Genomic DNA, 14734 nt, shown 5'->3' with positions numbered 1-14734 from the left:
TTTGCAAATTCGCGAAAGCCGCGAAACTATAAACCACTAAATATACTTAACGCTATGAGCGAGAAAACGAGACAGCAATAACAGTATAGCAATAACAATAACAACCAGCAGAAGGCTGGATTTTTTTTCTGCTGAATCGTAAGATCTCCCAGCGAACACGCCATAATGATATTAGATTTATGTGTGCAAAAATGCGGTGAACTAAACTGGTTACTTCTCCGCCGCAACAACAAAAAACAGCTCTTATTTAGTTTGCTAGATGAATACATAGACAAACAGTAGGTATCGACCGTGATTTTTTGTTTGGGTTTCCGTTGGATGATTGTTTACCAATCGAATTTAAGTAGTTCCGATACCGGAAGAAGAGAGCCCTCCGTGGCTAATTGTGTTAAAAAATATTCTTGCTATCTTTCAATATCAATAATACTCATCTCAACGGATCTTCAAATGTATGTCAACTGAAACCTGTAAACTATAGCGTCAAGTCCGTTGGATAAACTTTGGAGACCAAACACTACCACCGGGACAGGTATTGTTATATTTCGGTATACGAGGGGATAATGCTACCCGCCACCAAGGAGTTGGTTGGCTACTTAGATTCAGAACACGTGCTAGGATTACCACACGGTAATTCAATGTCCACCCGACCGATGCTGCCGAGAAAGTGAACTGAATTCCGGCGTGGAAAAACTTTCGAAAAGTGGCATCAGGATCTAAATGGGGGTGACTTTAATGCGAAGATCGGCACAACAACAGGGACTATTAGTGTGTCGTGGGACCTCATGGTCTCAGAGAAATGAGCTGTTTGCATAGTAAGTGGATGTTTATTGTTTTCTTTCCACCAACAACCAGTCCGCAAAGTCACGTGGTTCTATCGTCACGGAAATACTGGAAATCAAACCAACCACATCTGCAACAGCTGAAAATGGAGACAGAGCTTTCATGCTGTCCGGAATTAAAGCAGCTCTGAGATCGTGTCTGGTCATAACCTTCTAATTGGCGCAATCCGACCAATGATCGGATTTAGCGACGGGAGAAGAGGCTCGAACAGTAATTTAGAACACACCGACTAAAAGATCCTGCTGTGAAGAGATCGTTCGTTGTAGAACTTGGAACTTGAGCAGCGGATGATTCGGCAAATTGGGTGAGCTGCACAACTAACTAAAAAAGTGGTTGGCGGAAAATCGAGAAGCGCAAAGAAACAAAGGTCGCGATAGAACGGTCAAGAATCAGAGTGGCCAAATACCTATCCAAAGTCCTATCAACTCCACTCGGCTATAGAAAATCAGAGTTTCTACTACCTGAAAAAAAAAACTGGAAAACCTGGAATTATCAGGGATTTTTTCCCCATCTGGAAAAATATTGGAATGATCAGGGAATTCCTTATACAATCAGGGAAAATTTCAAAAATACAAAAAATATCTCAAAAAACACGCCTTCATCTAAGATGAGAAGCAATGTCTAGAGCAGACTACAAGAAATCAGTAGTAAACACTATGTTTCTCATGATTTTTTGTACATATGAACATATTTTCAAAACATGTAGTGTTGTAAAGGCCCTTATTTTTTTTTAACATGTTCCACAAGTGACGTCTACTACTCAAGCTGAAGTGAACTAGAACTTGTTTTGTTTTTGTTCGACCTATTTACTCACCAAAGCACACTCGCCTATAGATCCAGGTCTGGTCATCTCAGACAAGGATCTAGCAATGAAAAGTGTGGATAAACTTCTGTTCATACTACTAACTTACTTTTTACTTATCGAGTCCTGAACACACCGAGTAGGGCAAAGGGCTGACTTAAAAGATCTTCATCCTGAGCGATGTCCAGCCTTACATTTATTATTTATTTATTCAGACTAAGGCCGAAGTGGCCTGTGCGGTATATAAGAGTCTTCTCCATTCGGCTCGGTCCATGGCTACACGTCGCCAACCACGCAGTCTACGGAGGGTCCGCAAGTCATCTTCCACCTGATCGATCCACCTTGCCCGCTGCGCACCTCGCCTTCTTGTGCCCGTCGGATCGTTGTCGAGAACCATTTTCACCGGGTTACTGTCCGACATTCTGGCTACGTGCCCGGCCCATCGCAGTCGTCCGATTTTCGCGGTGTGAACGATGGATGGTTCTTCCAACAGCTGATGCAATTCGTGGTTCATTCGCCTCCTCCACGTACCGTCCGCCATCTGCACCCCACCATAGATGGTACGCAGCACTTTCCTTTCGAAAACTCCAAGTGCGCGTTGGTCCTCCACGAGCATCGTCCAGGTCTCGTGTCCGTAGAGGACTACCGGTCTAATTAGCGTTTTGTAGATTGTCAGTTTGGTACGGCGGCGAACTCTATTCGATCGGAGCGTCTTGCGGAGTCCAAAGTACGTACGATTTCCAGCCACTATGCGTCTCCGAATTTCTCTGCTGGTGTCATTTTCGGCAGTCACCAGTGAGCCCAAGTACACAAATTCTTCTACCACCTCGATTTCGTCACCACCAATGCAAACTCGCGGTGGGTGGCTCACATTGTCTTCTCTTGAACCTCTGCCTATCATGTACTTCGTCTTCGACGTGTTGATGACAAGTCCGGTCCGCTTAGCTTCCCTCTTCAGTCTGATGTAGGCTTCCTCCATCTTCTCAAAGTTACGTGCCATAATATCTATGTCGTCGGCGAAACCAAATAGCTGGACGGACTTATTGAAAATTGTACCACTCGTGTTAATCCCTGCTCTTCGTATTACCCCTTCCAAAGCGATGTTGAATAGCAAACACGAAAGACCATCACCTTGCCGTAACCCTCTGCGGGTTTCGAAGGGACTCGAGAATGCCCCTGAAACTCGAACTACGCACATCACCCGATCCATCGTCGCTTTGATCAATCGTGTCAGTTTATCCGGAAAACCGTGTTCGTGCATTAGCTGCCATAGCTGGTCCCGATCGATTGTATCATATGCGGCTTTGAAGTCGATGAATAGATGATGTGTGGGCACGTTGTATTCGCGGCATTTCTGCAGTACTTGGCGAATGTTGAACACCTGGTCCGTGGTGGAGCGTTCGCCCATAAAACCCTTGCAATTGGTGCTAGTCGACGGCATAAAATTTGGGAGAGTAGCTTGTAGGCGGCGTTTAGCAATGTGATTGCGCGGTAGTTGCTACAATCCAGCTTATCGCCCTTTTTGTAGATGGGACACACGACACCTTCCATCCACTCCTGCGGCAAAACTTCCTCCTCCCAAATCTTGGTAATGACCCAGTGCAGCGCTCTAGCCAGTGCCTCACCACCGTGTTTAAATAGCTCTCCTGGTAGTTGGTCAACCCCAGGGGCTTTGTTGTTCTTCAGCCGGCCAATCTCCTCCTGGATTTCCTGGAGATCCGGAGCCGGTAGAATTATGTCCTGCGCGCGTTCTCCCAGGTCCATCACCATACCGCCATCTTCGTCTGCCACATCGCCATTCAGGTGCTCTTCGTAGTGCTGCCGCCACCTTTGGATCACCTCACGCTCGTTCGTAAGAAGGTTCCCGTTTATGTCCTTACACATATCAGGCTGTGGCACGTGGCCCTTACCCGTTCACTTAACTTCTCATAGAACTTTCGTGTGTTATTAGCGCGGTACAGTTGCTCCGTTTCTTCACGGTCTCGATCTTCCTGCTGGCGCTTTTTCCTCCGGAAAGTCGAGTTTTGTCTGTTCCGCGCCTGTTTATATCGTGCCTCGTTCGCCCTCGTGCGGTGTTGCAGCAATCTCGCCCATGCTGCATTCTTCTCTTCCACTAACTGCTCACATTCGCCGTCATACCAGTCGTTTCTCTGATCCGGGGCACCGTGCCAAGTGCAGCGGTTGCGGTGCTACCAATGGCGGATCGAATATCTCTCCAGCCATCTTCAAGAGACGCTGCGCCTAGCTGCTCTTCCGTTGGAAGTGCCACTTCCAGCTGCTGCGCGTATTCTTGGGCTAGTCTACCATCTTGTAGCCGCCCAATGTTAAGCCGCGGCGTCCGACTTCGACGCGTGTTGTACACCGTCGAGAGTTTTGAGCGCAGACATACTGCAACGAGGTAGTGGTCGGATTCAATATTCGCACTGCGGTAAGTGCGGACGTTCGTGATGTCGGAGAAGAATTTACCGTCGATTAGAACGTGGTCGATTTGGTTTTCCGTTTCTTGGTTAGGTGATCTCCATGTGGCCTTGTGGATATTTTTGCGGGGAAAGAAGGTGCTTCGGACTACCATTCCGCGTGAGGCTGCGAAGTTTATGCATCGTTGGCCGTTGTCATTCGATACGGTGTGCAGACTATCCGGTCCGATGACCGGTCTATACATTTCCTCCCTTCCTACCTGTGCGTTCATGTCACCGATGACGATTTTAACGTCCCGCAGTGGGCATCCATCGTATGTCTGCTCCAGCTGTGCGTAGAACGCTTCTTTCTCGTCGTCGGGTCTCCCTTCGTGTGGGCAGTGCACGTTGATGATGCTATAGTTGAAGAAACGGCCTTTAATCCTCAGCTTGCACATCCTTGCGTTGATTGGCTGCCACCCAATCACGCGTTGGCGCATCTTACCCAGCACTATGAAGCCGGTTCCCAGCTCGTTGGTGGTGCCACAGCTTTGGTAGAAGGTAGCCGCTCGATGCCCGCTTTTCCACACTTTCTGTCCTGTCCAGCAAATCTCCTGCAGCGCCACGACGTCGAAGTTGCGGGGATGTAATTCATCGTAGATCATCCTGTCGCAACCTGCGAAACCTAGCGACTTGCAATTCCATGTTCCAAGCTTCCAATCGTGATCCTGTATTCGTCGCCTAGGTCTTTGCCGATTATATCGAGTCTCATTATCTCTTATATTGTTCGTAATGATTGGTTTTCTAGGCGGCTTATTGGGCCTGCGCAAACCTCCTGTCTCGTCGGAGGGCCGTCGTGTCAGGGCTGTTTAGCGTCCCACCTAACACCAGGACTTGGGCTTGTGCGCTTTGAGCGGCACACGGTCGCTTTGGTGGGGCCTACTTGCGGATACATGCAGCTTTTTATAGAGGTTTAACAGGGCCCACTGTCAAACCCCACCACATCCTAGGCAAGCCCCACAACTCGCAGATGGCCTGGGGAGGTCCAGCCTTACATGTCGCCAAGATATATTTCACTCGACTTTTTAATTTGTGTATGGGGGCTACGAAAAGTGCTGCGTACAATACTCGGAGGGAAACTAGAAAATGATGTGTGGCGCAGACGCATGAATCATGAAGAAAATATTGTGAATCGTATAAAATACGGCAGACTTCAGTGGGCTGATCACTTAGTTCGAATGTCGGAAGAAAAAATAGTGAAAACAATATTCAACAGAGAACCAGTGTAACGTTTTACGTTCTTACGATCAATTCTGATTAAGTCAAAATAAAAATTTATGACGTTTTTATCTTTTAAGTAAAATCATAAATTAAAATTATTTGAAATTAATTAAATAATGAAACATTACATTACGTAAATAATTTGCAAACCGTACGAAAAGAAATTTGAATTTTTAGTTGTATGTCGATTACGAGGTTTGTGTCTTGACTAAATTATTATCCAAATAGAAATTGATCATGTACTGTTGTAGTGTTCTCATGTGCTCGTTTTTTATCGACTCACCGAAGGCGCGCACTCTTTGTCGCCATTTCAAATTTATTTGGCGCAAATTTAAAATGATTGACGACTTTTCAAAAGGATAAGTTTCTTTATAAAATTCAGACAAGAACTCGATCATTTCGCTAAGTGAACGGCTGGTGATCAGAAGTGTTTGCGAGTAGATTACAAAGTTTTTCATTATTTAAAGTTGATTTTGGCTAGTTTGACTAAAAGGTAAAGTGTGATTGGAGTGAATTGTTCTGTGTCTATTTTAATCAAATTTCTAAAATTAACAGTTAACGTAGCAGACGTCATTAGGACGTGTTTTTTGAATTCCGCGAACACCGAGTTAGTTAAGTGAAACGTACAAAAAGGTAAAACGAATTTTAATGTTTAATGTAAAGTTTTTTAATGAAACGAATTCGCGTTGGACTTTTCCAGCGCATCGCGCTTTTTGTAACGGGCTGGATTCGACTGGAGTCGGTTACGGAATACGTGTGGCGTCAACAGGACCCGCCTTTTCTTCCAACGGGCATCAAGAGCTCGAGCGTGCGTTAAGGCCCGCCTGTAAAGGTAGTCAAACGGAGGAGGAGTGAAGTCACTCGTCAAAAAGCGAAACTCGGCGGACAATAAACTGTCGAAGGTAAGATCCCTATTCCAATTCCCTTGGATCATTCCAGAGAGTGCGGCGTCCGTACGTCGTCAATAATTGTACCCAGGACCGAACCCGAACCAACGGTTAGTAGTTTTCCTTTTAGTCCTCGCTCGGTGAACCGGAAAGGTACGCGAAGCCGGGTCGTTAGGGAAAGGAAGCTACTAGCTTGAGGGAACGGTTATTCCGGACTCTCGTTTCCGAAATCGGAAGCCTTCCGTCCAGCCGCCACTCCCTCCGCATCTTTAGTTTCGGCCATATCGCTCGAGCTCGACCTCCATCGCTGCGCGCCAATCTGCAGCATCTGCGGCAAAGCCAATCGGCCGCCATCGCCACAACCTGGTCGGAGGACATCGTCGCCATCTTCTCGGCGGAGTACTTTCAACGCATCAGTGCATCGAGAAGCAAAAACCTGCGCAGGTATGTGAGCTTGTATTTTCATGGCCATGATTAGCTCTCTTTTTCCATTTTGTACCGATACGTCCAACCCGAATTAGAAAATAAATGCCGTTAAGTAATTTGAAGAAGTTAGCTTGAGTTTCAGTTCAGGAAAATTCACTCCCATTGCGTTTGCCGTGGCTACAGTTTAAAGTTGTCTTCGAAAGTTGCTTTCCGTTTTTTTTCAGTGGGTTGAGCGAGTTCAGGTAGGTGGGAAGTGGGGAAAGAATATTAAGCGTAAGTAATTTTGGAGCCAGCGACCGTTCGAGAGTCCCCAGAGGTAAAGGGTCTGTAAAGGTCGGGCAAATAGGGAACACGACCGGTGGTCTCTCTTCGGTTACACCAGATAGGGGCTGGCGACTTTGTGGAAGGCCACGAACACATTGACTGCACGCGGTGGAATCAGACCTGGGGACGCCCTAAACGTCCAGGGAAACTGGAGGAATATCGCCCAAGACCAACGATTATGGAGCTCTACAATACGCCAGGCAAAGGTGTATCGACGCTGTAGCCAACCAGCTATCAGGTAGGTAGGTAAGGAGGCTACACCGGGGGCAGCAGGGACTATGTCCAAGGGCTTGACGATCCCTCCCAGGCCATCTGCGAGTTGTGGTGCCTGCCTAGGATGTGGTGGGGTTTGACAGTTGGCTCTGTTAAACTTCTATAAAAAGCTGCATGTATCCGCAAGCAGGCTCCACCAAAACGACCGTGTGCCGCTCAAAGCGCACAAGCCCAAGTCCTGGTGTTAGGTTGGACGCTAAACAGACCTGACACGACGGCCCTCCGACGAGACAGGAGGTTTGCGCAGGCCCAATAAGCCGCCTTTAAAAACAACCATTACGCACGACATAGAAGATAATACGACTCGACGACCAAGACGACGAATAAAGGATCACGATTGGAAACTTGGAACATGAAACTGCAAGTCATTATGTTGCGCAGGTTGCGACAGGATAATCTACGATGAACTTCGACGTCGTAGCGCTGCAGAAAATCTGCTGGACAGGACAGAAAGTGTGGAAGAACGGGCATCGAGCAGCTATCTTCTACCAAAGCTGTGGCACCACCTACGAGCTGAGAACCGGCTTCATAGTTTTGGGCAAGATGCTCCACCGCGTGATTGGGTGGCAGCCGCTCAACGCAAGTATGTTCAAGCTGAGGATAAAAGGCCGTTTCTTCTACTAAAGCATCATCAACGTGCACTGCCCACACAAAGGGAGACCCGACGACGAGAAAGAAGCGTTCTATGCACAGCTGGAGCAGACATACGATGGATGCCCACTGCGGTACGTCAAAATCGTCATGAACGCTCAGGTAGGAAGGGAGGAAATGAGTCATCGGATCGGATAGTCTGCATACCGTATCGAACGACAACGGCCAATGATGCGTAAACTTTGCAGCCTCCCGCGGAATAGTAATCCGAAGCACAAGACCACATGAAAATCACCTAATCAAGGAACGGAAAACCAAATCGACCACGTTCTAATCGACGGTAAATTCCTCTCCGACATCACGAACGTCCGCACTTACCGCAGTGCGAATATTGAATCCGACCACTACCTCGTTGCAGTATGCCTGCACTCAAAACTCTCGACGGTGTACAACACGCGTCGAAGTCGGACGCCGCGGCTTAACATTGGGCGGCTACAAGACGGTAGACTAGCCCAAGGATACGCGCAGCAGCTGGAAGTGGCACTCCCAACGGAAGAGCAGCTAGGCGCAGCGTCTCTTGAAGATGGCTGGAGAGATATTCGATCCGCCATTGGTAGCAGCGCAACCGGTGCCTCCGGATCAGAGAAACGTCTGGTATAACGGCGAATGTGAGCAGTTAGTAGAAGTGAAGAATGCAGCATTGGGCGAGATTACTGCAATATCGCACGAGGGCGAACGAGGCACGATATAAACAGGCGCGGGACAGACAAAACTCGATTTTCCGGAGGAAAAAGCGTCAGCAGGAAGATCGAGACCGTGAAGAGACGGAGCAACTGAACCGCGCTAATAACACACGAAAGTTCTATGAGAAGTTAAACCGTTCACGTAAGGGCCACGTGCCACAGCCTGATATGTGTAAGGACATAAACGGGAACTTTCTTACGAACGGACGTGAGGTGATCCAAAGGTGACGGCAGCACTACGAAGAATACCTGAATGGTGATGTGGCAGACGAAGATGGTGGTATGGTGATGGACCTGGGAGAAAGCGCGCAGGACATAATTTTACCGGCTCCGGATCTCCAGGGAATCCAGGAGGAGATTGGCCGGCTGAAGAACAACAAAGTCCCTGGGGTTGACCAACTTCCAGGAGAGCTATTTAAACACGGTGGTGAGGCACTGACTAGAGCGCTGCACTGGGTCATTACCAAGATTTGGGAGGAAGAAGTTTTGCTGCAGGAGTGGATGGGACATCTATGTCTGTCCCATCTACAAAAAGGGCGATAAGCTGGATTGTAGCAACTAACGCGCAATCACATTGCTGAATGCCGCCTACAAGGTACTCTCCTAAATTTTATGCCGTCGACTAGCACCATTTACAAGGGATTTCGTGGGGCAGTACCAGGCGGGTTTTATGAGCGAACGCTCCACCACGGACCAGGTGTTCGCCATTCGTCAAGTACTGCAGACACTCCGCGAATACAACGTGCCGACACATCATCTGTTCATCGACATAAACTTTAATATGACATAATCGAACGGGACCAGCTTTGGCAGCTAATGCACGAACACGGATTTCCGGATATACTGACAAGGTGGGTCAAGGCGACAAAGGATCGGGTGATAGGCGTAGTTCGAGTTTCAGGGGCATTCTCGAGTCTCTTCGAAACGCGCAGAGGGTTACTGCAAGGTGATGGTCTGTTGTGTCTGCTATTCAACATCGCTTTGGAAGGGGTAATACGAAGAGCAGGGATTATCACGAGTGGTACAATTTTCAATAAGTCCGTCCTCCTGCTATTTGGCTTCGCCGACAACATAGTTATTATGGCACGTAACTTCGAGAAGATGAAGGAAGCCTACATCAGACTGAAGAGGGAAGCTAAGCGGATCGGACTAGTCATCAACACGTCGAAGACGAAGTACATGATAGGAAGAGGTTCAAGAGAAGACAATGTGAGCCACCCACCTCGAATTTGCATCGGTGTTGACGAAACAAGGTGGTAGAAGAATTTGTGTACTTGGGCTCAATGGTGACTGCCGAAAATGATACCAGCAGAGAAATTCGGGGACAAATAGTGGCTGGAAATCGTACATACTTTCGACTCCACAAGATGCTCCGATCGAATAGAGTTCGCCGCCGTACCAAACTGACAATCTACAAAACGCTCATTAGACCGGTAGTCCTCTAAGGACACGAGACCTGAACGATGCTCGTGGAGGACCAACGCGCACTTGGAGTTTTCGAAAGGAAAGTGCTGCGTGCCATCTATGGTGGGGTGCAGATGGCGGATGGTACGTGGAGGAATGAGCCACGAGTTGCATGAGCTGCTGGGAGAACCATCCATCGTTCACACCGCGAAAATCGGACGACTGCGGTGGGCTGGGCACGTAGCCAGAATGTCAAAATGGTTCTTGACAACGATCCAATGGGCACAAGAAGGCGAGGTGCACAAGCGGGTAAGGTGGATCGATCAGGTGGAAGACGATTTCCGAATCCTCCGTATACTGCGTGGTTGGCGACGTGTAGCCATGGAATTAGTCGAATGGAGAAGACTCTTATATACTCTTATTATTATACAGTAGAAAAAATCCAACCCTGTTTACCGTTTTTAATGAAATTGCTTTTAGAATTTTGAGAAGAGTTTTAAAAACTTCTATGTATACTTTCCTATTGAGATTTTTTAGATTATCATATTTCTGCTTCTTCTTCTTCTTTGTGCAAAACAAGTAATTTGGCTTCATATATTAAATTATGTAACGCCCACAAAATTATTTAAAAAAATCGAATTTCAACTAAACCATCTTAAAACTAATATTTCAAGAACAAGCGTTGAAGAATAAGTTGTATAGCCCTTTTACATCATTGTTAACAATCCCTCGTAATTATAAAATGTGAATATAATGCTCACTTAAGTCATAATCAACGTTGGCTGTCTTGCCCCACTTTCCCCTATCCAGGTTCAATACTGAAGAAAGTCGCAAATAGAAAGAAACAGTATATTCACTTACCAGTTGTAACTTGTACAGCACGTACCAATAATTTTTCGATCCACTGTACTTGCTCCACAGACCGTATTGGTGTGTCTTCGTTTGTTTTACATTCACAAATGCCTGCACCCAGTAGATCTATCGAAGCTTTGTTTATGTTGTACGGCTGTTATGGTTCACTATTTTCACCAACGAAAAGTTTGGCCACAGAAGTCAGCGACAAAGGACTATCCTTTCACAGCTGAACTCGATATCATCGTCCGTCTTTCAGTTTCACCAAAAACCACTTCAAACCTACTACCGGAAGTGGATCCACTACGCTACAATGTTTCGATGTCGACGACTACCTGGTCGTCGTCCTGATGCTTATAATATTTTCTTCGGTTCGTTGGTGTGCGTTTTGCTAGTTTGGCTGGTCAATAATCATCACAACAGTACTTTTGGATATACGACTTTTTCACAACATGCTATGACGACGGAACGGAGCTGTGCAAAAATATAACACACCACACTCGCGGGTCTGGTTCATTATAAATCCAAATCCGTGAATCTAATGCTCTAGGTGTGGGCACTTTCACTCAATGTTTATGATCTTATTATTACTCTCTACGTTTGATTGATTATAATGATCGAATGCAGCCGTAGGGCGGTCGAAAGGAACACCCTCTTGATGTTATCGATCGGAGTTTTATCAACAACCACTGACCACAGTAGAACTACTGACGGAAAGCGTACTAATGTTATCTTGATATCGCTATTACTTTTATATCTAGTGCTGTGTTTCGTTTTTTGTACAACAATCTCCGTGGCAAAAAATACAGCGTAATATATTCAATTTTCACGACGGACTTCTTCAAAGGATCGTTTCTATCACTTAAATTTGGGGTCGCGTGACTTCACATGCGCAACTACTATTCCACTGTTCGCGAATATCAGCATTCAATCAACTTGTATTCACTTGCCTGGCGATACCTGGAACCATCAGCAGATTTTCAAAATAAGAATTGAACGAAAATAAAACTGAAGTAGCTGAACTTTTTTCCTATCCATCAGGAGCAGAGTTGCAAACTTCCCATTGATGTCATCACCGTTCTCCAACTGTGCGAAGCGAGTCAAGTATCGGACCTATCCACTACCTCCACCACGGGCTGTTTCTCGCTTTCGCGTGCCTACCTCGGTTCAATACAAGCTCAACAACAGACATGTACACAGTGAACAGAGAAAGAAATACTGTGAGAGCGCACACGAATCGTCAAGAGAGAGGAACATGCAAAACATGTGCCGGAGAATTCACAGACAAACGGATTGCTTTTATATTGGGTCTAGTGGTTGAAAAATATTGCACAATGTCCATTTTTTTCATAATTACAATTTTGCAAGCTACTTCCATAATCGGCTTGTCGTTCGTTATATTTGTTTGTTACGGAGATCCTGAAATATTTTCCGTGCCAAATCCGCGCCGACTAAAATCAAATCCGCGCCATTTCCGCGCGACATGAAATCCATTCCGCGCCAAATCCGCGCGACTTAGAACTAAATTCTAAGCAAATACACGTGAAATATCATTTTTATTATTACAAATTACTCAACGTCTTCTCTATTCTTCAACGGCTATACATTCCAAATGGAACTCGGTCTGCTTTTCAACTTAGTATTATATTAGCAATTCCTCTATATACTAAGTATCCCGCAGTTAGTATTACAACCACTCTAGATGACCCTATTCACCATCACCACTAGAAGTACTGAAGCTGAACAAGTGAACAAGAACTAAATAGCCAAAACTATTGCAATATGCCCGGGCCCGCTTTTTAAATGAGATGATGGTTTTGGCATGATTTGTTCCGTTATTGTCAGTTGATTTTGTTGATAGAACTTTATAAAATTCGGCACAAGATATACAGATTGATTTGCAAAGAATGTTCAGGTCAGATTTGATCATACACTGGATTTTGTTTTTACGCGATTTACATTTTCTCAATTTTCCACTCATCCTAAATGTTTAACGTATATTAATTACCATGTGATTTTTCTTTGATTTATTCCGGATTTTTTGAAAAATGTTGCGAAGAATTTGGTGGCAAATTGAAGTCACACGATCAAAAATACGAGCGAAAAAAAATCGTGTGAAAACAAAATCCTGTGTACTTGATTATAGCAAAGATGGCAAGAAGCAACAAGATAACCGAGTTCAAAACTTTTCATACATCTCACCGGAGACACTGAAATCAATGAAAGTGCTTCCATCTGTTGCACAAAAACTCAAGCATTAATGCTATTTTTGAAGGTTTTTGTTTATCGTGTATCGAGAATGTGAATATAAAAAAGAACACAAACGTCAGTTACACGGCAACACCATCTGTGTTTTTTGTTTCTGCAACGAGATTGATTCGTGACTTCTGTTTAGACATATTTTTCTGATAGCCTCTTACTTTTTTCTTTAAAACTCTGTTCTCCTCCTACACAATAACAAGTCGCTCCATAGAATTGATAACTCGTTCCACATCCAATGCGTAATCATGATCATGGACCAAATGATTGTCGCGAGTTTTCCTTGTATTTTCGTTAGCTAGGTGTGTTTCCCGATCGATGTCAACATTTCCCAATTCAACTTCTCCAGCAACATCAATTTCATTATCCTCATTTTCGTGGCCTAAATCCATTGGAGTTGCTTCTTTGTTCGATGAAACATATTTCCATCGGAGTTGATATTACTGCTGCAGGATTAACTGGGGAAAGCGATGGAGTTGCGAAATGCCTTAAGCGAAAATGAATTTAATAGCTGCACACTCAACTCATTTCACCGTATTCGGTAAATTTTACCGAAATCTCAACAGCAGAACTGTTCGGTAATTTATTTTACAGATTTTTTGTAATTTTTTCCATTGCTCAGCTGTCAAAATCACCGAAAATCAGTTAAATTATTTACCGAACAGTTCTGCTGTTGAGATTTCGGTGAAATTTTACCGAATTCGGTGATTTATTTTAAGTGTGTGGATTTTGTTATCATTGTTATTTATGATCGTGCCCTTGAGATTCATTTCTGTGATTTATAAAAGAGCAGAGTTGGCAAAATGCTTCGAGCAGATTTGACTGCTCTTATTGATACCCGGGTTTTGACAAAACTCGATGCAGGGTCTCACATCCTTAAGCATAATTTAATATACGCACTTCATTAAATGAAAATGAGATTGGTGAACATCTTTGCCAGTCCACTTTCAAAGAAACTGTTTTTGGCCATCGCCTTGTATAAGTTGTTTGCATGGTGTAATGGCTCAGCTGTTTTTGTTTTATTTTATTGACATTTCTTCTAAAGATGATCGATTAAAATTAACATTGTACTAGTTCGGTTTTTGTTCACTTGGGGCGCTTATCGTGTCTCCGTAAAATCATAGAAGTCGGGTATCTTGTTGCTTCTTGCCATCTTTGATTAAAGATAAATTTGGCAAAAAGACAAATCTGCCAAATCCGTAATTTCTTCTGAAGTAATAAATTATGCAACTTCGGACAAGACAAACTTGCGTAGAGATTAAGGATTAGACAATGCAGAACCGGTTTTAAACAAAACTTCTGTAAAACAATTGTTTGAATTCGTAAAAACCGGCTCGAAACCGCTAGATTTTGAACGTTTATGTTAAGTTTAGATAAAGGCAAGTGAATTAAGCAAGTCGCACAATTTGAACATTTAAACAGGAACGTTCAATTCAATTGAATAAAAAGCAAGTAGAACATGTTCAACTTTTAGCAACTGAGTTGATCATTCACTTTCCCTGTCAAAGCGTATAGCATTATGGCGTTTGCATTCATTTATAGATTTCTTAGATTTCCATTTTAAGCGACTCGGAAACTAGTGTAGATCGGCTTTTCCAAAAATCCCAGATCGCAGAGCAAGATTAATTTTGACAGACATCGAATCGTCTTTGCCTT

The 14734-nt window shown here is 44.7% G+C and overlaps 1 protein-coding gene across 3 annotated transcripts in view; it reads right to left on the bottom strand.

The window, feature by feature from the left end:
- The window catches only part of LOC134207661 (uncharacterized), a 62135-nt gene extending 50196 nt beyond the window's left edge, over window positions 1-11939 (bottom strand). The window contains exon 1 of one of the 3 annotated variants that reach the window (XM_062683440.1): window positions 10829-11939. The gene's annotated coding sequence lies outside the window, so the exon portion shown is untranslated. The remainder of the gene's footprint in view (window positions 1-10828) is intronic. The other 2 variants (XM_062683437.1, XM_062683438.1) reach the window with 2 other exon arrangements.
- Between the last annotated feature and the right edge of the window lie 2795 nt (window positions 11940-14734).

The sequence above is a fragment of the Armigeres subalbatus genome, chromosome 1, assembly GCF_024139115.2.
Source record: "Armigeres subalbatus isolate Guangzhou_Male chromosome 1, GZ_Asu_2, whole genome shotgun sequence".
Lineage (NCBI taxonomy): Eukaryota > Metazoa > Arthropoda > Insecta > Diptera > Culicidae > Armigeres > Armigeres subalbatus.
Note: the sequence above shows the minus strand (reverse complement) of the source record. Positions and strands in the feature narration are given on the sequence as shown.